The following is a 7,295-nucleotide window of genomic DNA, read 5'->3' as shown; positions in this document are numbered from 1 at the left end:
GCCGAGGACACTGCGTGTCACCTAACAGCAGTGCACCTTTTGAGAGACGCACTGGTCACAGTGCAATGCTCAGAGAGTACACTGACCCAAACCCAGGCGGTGCGGCCACTGCACACCTGGGCTCCAGGTACACCTGTCGCTGCCCGGTGCACACTGCACGGCACATCCCTGTACCGGACACTGGTGGTCACTGCCATAGGCAGTAGGTATGTGGAGACTTCAAACGTCGACAGACAAAATGGAATTCAAGTACAAGTTTATGTGGGTGCAAACAATTTAGTGTTTCATAATACACATTTTCCATTAACTTTTTGAAGACCCTCCATATTTGTACATAAGATGTAAAAAAGGTACAATAAAAATACGGTATGGAAGCTAAAAATCGGTATTCCGCTACAGGGCACTCGCAATGATGGAACCTGCAGGACTGGAAGCGCCGAGGTGAGGCAGTGAGCAAGCAGTGCGTGGGAATGCCTGGGCCCCGCCGAGCGCTACTGCCGACCTTACGAACTCTGTATGCGTAAGCTACACTGAATTCACACAAAACATTTTCTTTCTTCGGTACGGAAAAATAATACCTTAGTGTACTGTAACTTTTTTTAAGGTTTATGCCATAGGGCATGTGTGCTTGTCAGAGAGAAAGAGAGAGACAGGGACAGGGAAAATGAGAAATCCCAGAGGAAATGGCCATGCCACAATCCCTCCTCCTACATTTTCCTCTGGGTTTTAGGCACGCACACACATGCACCTGACCTGAGTTTTAAGCCATCCGGTCTGGGACTCGAACCACAGTTAGTCACGTGGTAGCCCAGTGCCTTAAACACCACACCACCTGCTGGCCCCTACTGTAACATTTTGACTTAATAAACTTAATTTTGTTTTAACTTTTTCACTCTTCTGTAAAAACATTTAGCTTAAAACAAACACATTGCACAGCTATAGAAAACTATTTTTCTTGGGGCCGGCAAGTGGCGTGGTGGTTAAGGGTGCTGGACTCCCACATGGCTGACCGTGGTTTGAGTCCCAGACTTGGCAGCATGCTTTCTCACTTTCTTTCTCTCTCTCTCTCTCTTGCTTGCTCTGTTCCTTTCTGGTCAAATTAAAATAAATAAATAAAGTTATTCTTTTTTTAAATACTATTTTTCTTTATATCCTCATTCTATGAAGTTTTTGCTATTTATTCATTTTACTTTTAAACTCTTTTGTTAAAAACTAGGGCACAGAGGCCAGCAAGTAGCATAGTGGTTAAGGTACTGGACTCCCACGTGATCAGCTGCAGTTTGAGGCCCAGACCCAGTGGCTTGAAACTCACGCCAGGTGTGTGTGCACACATGCCCAAAATCCTGAGAGGAGGGTGGAGAAGGGACTGTGGTGTGTCCATTTCCCGGGGATGCTTTCTTGCTGTCTCTGTCTCTCTGGTGAGTACATGCCCTGCAACACCCTCGAGACCACTGCCGTCCAGTCCCAGGGCCGTGAAGAATAACCCTCAAGACTGGATCAAGCACAAGAGAAAGGATGCGACAAACAGAGGCAGTAAACATGTGACGCACCTGCTGCTGTGCGACACACTGCACTGCTTTACAGTGAACTTTTTCTTCGCGAAGAGGTTTTTGCTATAGGGCATGAGCACTCACCAGAGAGACAGAGACAGAGAGACAGAAAGCCAAAAATCCCCCTCTGGGGGGGGCGGTGGCCACGCCACAATCCCTTCGCCATTCTCCTCTTGGGATCTTGGGCATGCACGCACACGTGCCCTGCGTGAGTTTAAGCCACTGGGTCCAGGGCTTGAACTGTGGTTGACTACATGGGAGTCCAGCGACATAGCCATTACGCCAACTGCTGGTCCCCTAAACTTTTTAAAAAATAAGTAGGAGTACACTCTAAAATAACAATAAAGAGCATAGTTTCAAAACTCCACAGATCAGCACCATTGCTGTTTATTATCATACCAAGTATTACAGGGTGTGCATCACTGTGGACGCGGTACTTTTCTGTGACCGCCCGTCTGGTGGGTTTCTGGAGAAACATGTCACTCTGACATTATAACAGCCGCAGCGTCGCACCGCCACTGTGTGTGTGGTTGTTACAGAGCCATCAGCAAGTCCTGCTGGCTCCCACTGCAGCGTGTACCCAGACCAGCCCCGTTGTCACCACCTCCTCTGTTACTCCAGAGCCAGTCGCCGTCCCCCCTCGCCTGCAGGCCCAGATCTAAACCAACCCCTCTGCTCCCTCTTGCACCATCACCACTGTAGCTCTTTCTCCACAGGCGGCTCAGGGGCTGCTGTCACTCCTGTGCATCAGCCTTCCACTGACTCCCCACCTCTCTTGGAATAAAAGGCAAGAACTCAACTCTCCAATAGAGGTACAGACAACAAAGTGTGGGCAACGGTGGGACCAGCGGGGGCATGGCAGCTGAGGTGCCAGACTCCCACACGGCCTACCATCATTTGAGTTGCATACCCCATAGCTTGAAACTCACACCAGGTGCATGTGTGTGGATGCCAAAAGTCCAAGGAGAAAAGTGGAGAACAGACTGCAGAGTGGCCATCCCCCCGGGGGTGATTTCTTGCTTTCTGTCTCTCTGTCTCTGTCTCCATGGTGAACGCAAGAGCCCTATAACAAAAAAACTCTCTCAAAAACAAATAAACAAAAAGGGGCAAAGGACTTGAAAACAAATTTCTCCAAAGGAGCTGGCTCAGTGGCCTGGGGGTTGAAGCAGTCAGAGCCCACATAGCTGACCTTGCAGTTCAAGTCCAGGACCCAGTGGTTTGAGAGCTTACTCTGTGTGCACATACCCACAGTCCTAGCAGGAGGGGGATGGTAGAGAAGGGCTTCCGGAGTGACCACTCCCTACTGGGAGGTGCTCTCTCCCTCCGCCTCCGTCTCCCTCACTGTGTCTGGAAGCACACATGCCCCCTGGCAACTAAGAAAAGAAAAAATTTAAAAAGGCAAAAGGAAGGAGTTTGTGTCCACACGACCTTATATGTGGGGTGCACGTGTGTGGGGTGCACGTGTGTGGGGTGCACACATGTGGGTGCATGTATGTGGAGTGCACATTTGTGGGTGCATGCACATAGCTGCATGTGCGTGGGGTGCATGTATGTGGGTGCATGCATGTGGGTGCACGTGTGTGGATGCATGTGTGTGGGTACACACATGTGGGTGCATGCGTGTGGGTACACGCACGTGGGGTGCACGGCAGTGTTATGCGTGACAGTCGAGAAGTGAGTACTACCAGTGAGGGAGGGGAGCAACATGACATGGCTGTACAGGAACAGAATACTCTGACAACGTGAATGAAGTGCTCATATAGCTGCAGCCTGCTAGGAACTTGACAGCATCATGCAGAGAGAAAGACGCCCATTTACGTGAAACGCCCAGGGGTAGCCAGGGGCTCGGAGCAGGGAAAATGGTGAATGACTGCTCACGATGTGGGGTTTCTTCCCGGGTGTGTGTGAATGCGTGCCCAAAATCCCAAGAGGAGAGTGGAGGAGAAGGGATTGCGGTGTGGCTATCTTCCCTGGGGGACAATTTCTCGCTGTCTCTCTGGTGAGCACACGTGCCCTACAGCAAAAACCTCTAAAAAATTTTTAAAAAGGGGGCGTGGTGGCACCTGCCCTATGGTAAAAAAATTAAAAGAAGGAGAAGAGGAAATAAACTCCGGCAACTATGAAACGCAGGGTTTCTCCATAGACATTACCTCACTCTCCATCAAATCCATGGCTTCTGATTTTTTTTTTTTTTTTTTCACTAGAGCACTGAAAAAAGACAGAGACAAAGAGAGAGGGAAAGTGAGAAGTCACCCCCCAAGAGGGGATGCCCACACTGCAAACCCTTCCCCTCCATTCTCCTCTTAGGGTTTGGGTGTGCACACACACACCTGGCATGAGTTTTCAAGACACTGGGTCTGGGACTCAAACCTTGGTCAGCCATGTGAGACTCCACCCCGCCACCTGCTGGTCCCCCAGTCCTCTTCATAACAGTCACTCCCCAACTCACCTTCAAAACCCCCCAGAAAGGGGCTGAGAGCTCCAGCACCGTCAGGCCCTTCCGAGCCTCCATCCTCACCCTTGCTCTGAGTGGATGGACCCACCCAGCTAGAGGCTCTGCTGGACAGAGACCCATTTGGAGGTGGGACCAGCTCTGGGAAATGCAGCTCCTCCCCCTGCCTCTTTCAGCCCCCACCTTCCCTGGCCCAGAGGAGGTGAGGAGCCATTCCATTTCTCAGGTGGAGACAGAGGCTCTAACAGGAAACACAAATGAGCACAGCTCACCCAAACTCGGCAGCTGGGCCTGGGAGCTGGGGAGACCTAGGCTGCAGCTCACTGCACACTACCCTGCGCCAGGGCCTGCACCCCGTGCGGCCCGCCGTGCCTGTTCCCAGGCTGGCCACATGGCCATGTCAGTGTCTCTGCCCTGCTGACATCAGGCAGCTCAGAAGTCCTGGGCAGCCTGGGCCCTGCCCGAGGGGTCAGCACAGGCCCTGCAGCTGGGTAGCTGACTGAAAGGGCCTATGTCTCCAGGCTATGAGTCTCACCATACGTACCCTCAGAGGCACCTCTCAACACCGGACGCACGGGACCACACCAGACAGGGCCAGCGTTCCTGCCTCCCAGGTTGGAAGCAGCACTGAACCCATTCAGGTGCCGAAGCCTTGCTGCACTTCCTCTTCCCAGGTGTTTGGGGATAGGGGGCTCCAACCACCCCAAAGGGCCTCGGAGGTTGGTCCGGGCTGGGGGGCGCTGGTTCACTTGGGTTAGTGCCCTCCACCCCCTGGACACTAGGCTGTGTGCGGCAGTGGGGCGGCGCCCCATCTGCAGGGACCCCTCAACTGGCCCCAGAGCGGCAGCCCCCACAGCTCTCTTGGCGCCGCCCCACCCAGGGGTGCCTGTCCTCAGACCCCCAGGGTCGTGGGTGACGCCTTCTAGCGCGGAGCTTCCAGGATAGCCCGTGGGGTCAGGTGCCTTCCTGGAGGTGGGGCCCTGGTGGAGGGCCCCTGCAATGCCTCAACCACCTCGGCTTTGTTCCCTCTGCTTCCTGAGGTGGGGTGGGGCTGATGAAGGAACGGTAACTGGCCGGGGTGGAGGGCAGCCAGCAGGTGCGAGGCCTGGGACCTCGAGGGTCTTCCCTCCTCTTCTCCCTGAAATCTGATGACCTGTGGTCTGGATGGGGCCTCTCTCCCTACTCTGTGAAGGCCACGTCCCTGCCACCCCCTACTCATGCCAAACCCAGAGGACACCTCCTCTACCAAATGGGGGGGGAAGCTTCACAGACCTGGGGGAACCTCTCTGCCTCCCACCCAGACTGCCCAAGCTGTCTTCTGCCCTCTGCCTCCCGTATCTCTCCCTCTGTCCCCTTCAGCCATCACAAGCCCCAGCTGGGAGAGGCCAGGGGACCAGGGTGGCTATGGCATGTGGGTCAGCGTTGCAGGATGATGGGAGGGACAAGGAGAACATTTCTAAGGTGGAAGCCCAGTGCACGCCCTCTTTGCTATCTGGAGAAACAGGACCACCCTCCCCAGACTCCAGCCTCTACAGCAAGCCTTGTGGTGCCCCCGCCCCAGCCTCCTCCCGACCTGGTACCCTGAGCTGGGTCCGGGGGTCCTGGATGGTGGCGCCTCTGCTCCAGCCCCTCCAGGATTCTAGCCCCAAAGAGCCAGATCATGTCCACATGTGGGTTGGAGACCTGTGTGAACCCAGCCTGCCCCGTGGCCTGCAAGCCCTCTGGTGAACCCTCCCTAGCCACTGCACGGTGGGGGAGGTGACACGTGGGCAAGGACAATGACACGGGGAGGTGCCTGTCACGGTGGTGCTTGGCCTGATGTCCTCTCCTGCACCCCCCAGGGCTCCATTTGGACCTCCTGTCCTCTGCCTCCCTGGCATGCACACAATTTTGCCGCTGCCCTGTAAGGCAGGGCAGCATGGGGGGGACAGCAGAGGTGGCCAGGCCCCAGAGCCCACATAGGAAAGATGGCCACCTGCTGTGCACACCCCAGGGGACTGGCAGGCATGTGCCCACCTCTAGGGGGCCCCACAGCAGCCACCGCCCTCAGGCCTCATTCCCAGGACCCTGCACAGTGCAGTCCAAGCCAGCCCAGAGACCAGCAGTGACCAGGGTCGGGGATCCAGCTGCTTCCATTTATAACAGTATCAGCAACAAACCCCCTCAGGTGGGCTTGCAATCCTAATTCACAGCAAGACACTTGTCCAGGCCACACAGTGGGAAGAACAGCAGGAAACCTTGAAGGGAGGCACCCTTGCCTTCTGGGTTCAAATCCAGGCTCAGAACTCAATGAAATGGTCTTAAAAAAAATAATAATAAGATCCAGAGTCTCTGGCACAGAGCAAGTACAAAGATGTGCTAATGAATGCGTCACAGCTGGCAGCAGGTGCCAGATTCCACTGTGTCCCCTGCTGACACTGTTATGCGACCTCCCTACTTGGAAAAAAAAAAGAGAACCCTCCTGCACAGTTTGGCTGTTCGAGCAGCCAGCCTGCACTTCCAGGGGGTACTCGCTATGGGTTCCTTTGGGAGGAACTGCTGCTCCTCACCTTCAGGAACCTTCTATTTCTGTACCTAGCTCAGTGCCAGGCGATTGTGGGGCTCAAGCCATCCAGTCCTGAAGCCCAGGGCCTGATTCTGCTTGTAGCTGCTCACCCTAGTAGGAGGCCGAGCAGAGAGCACTTACACAGGTAGCTGGAGGCAAGGGCAGCGGCCAGGTAGAGCCCCCATAGTTTGGCAACATTTAAAGAGGAGGGAACCCTGAATGGGTTCAGTGCTGTTTCCAACCTGGGAGGCAGGAACGCTAGCCCTGTCCGGGGACCGGGCAGCAGCAAAGCCAGTGAAAAAGCCTTGAGGGGCCTCCAGCGGATGGGTGGCTACAGAGGGGCGGAGCAGAGATGAGGCAGGACTGGATGCCCCGCTCCCAGCACCCTGGCTTTGGCTCAGTGGAACAGGCAGTCCCTGTGGGGTTCAGTGGAAGACTGACTGTCCACTGATCCTTCACCCAGAGCAAGAGTAGGTAATGCTTCTCTGTAAAGGGCCACGGGGTAAGTCCCCAGCTTCTGGGCCACAGGACTCTGCTGCAGCTCCCCCACAGAGCAGGTGCACACCGGGCCCTCCGGACCAGCATGGCTGTGCGCCGATGAGACTCCTTTCGGACAGGTCTTTTGCACTTCGTGAGTTTCACAAACTGAGAATGTTCTTTAGGATTTCCCCCCATTTAAAGATGAGAAAGCCATCCTCAGCTCGTGGCAGCGGGAAACAGGCGGCGGCCTAGGAATCGCAGCGGCCGC

Source organism: Tupaia chinensis, unplaced genomic scaffold (genome assembly GCF_000334495.1).
Source record: "Tupaia chinensis unplaced genomic scaffold, TupChi_1.0 Scaffold000548_1, whole genome shotgun sequence".
NCBI classification, from domain to species: Eukaryota; Metazoa; Chordata; class Mammalia; order Scandentia; family Tupaiidae; genus Tupaia; species Tupaia belangeri.
The sequence above is the reverse complement of the archived record's forward strand: the minus strand, read 5'-3'. Positions refer to the sequence as shown.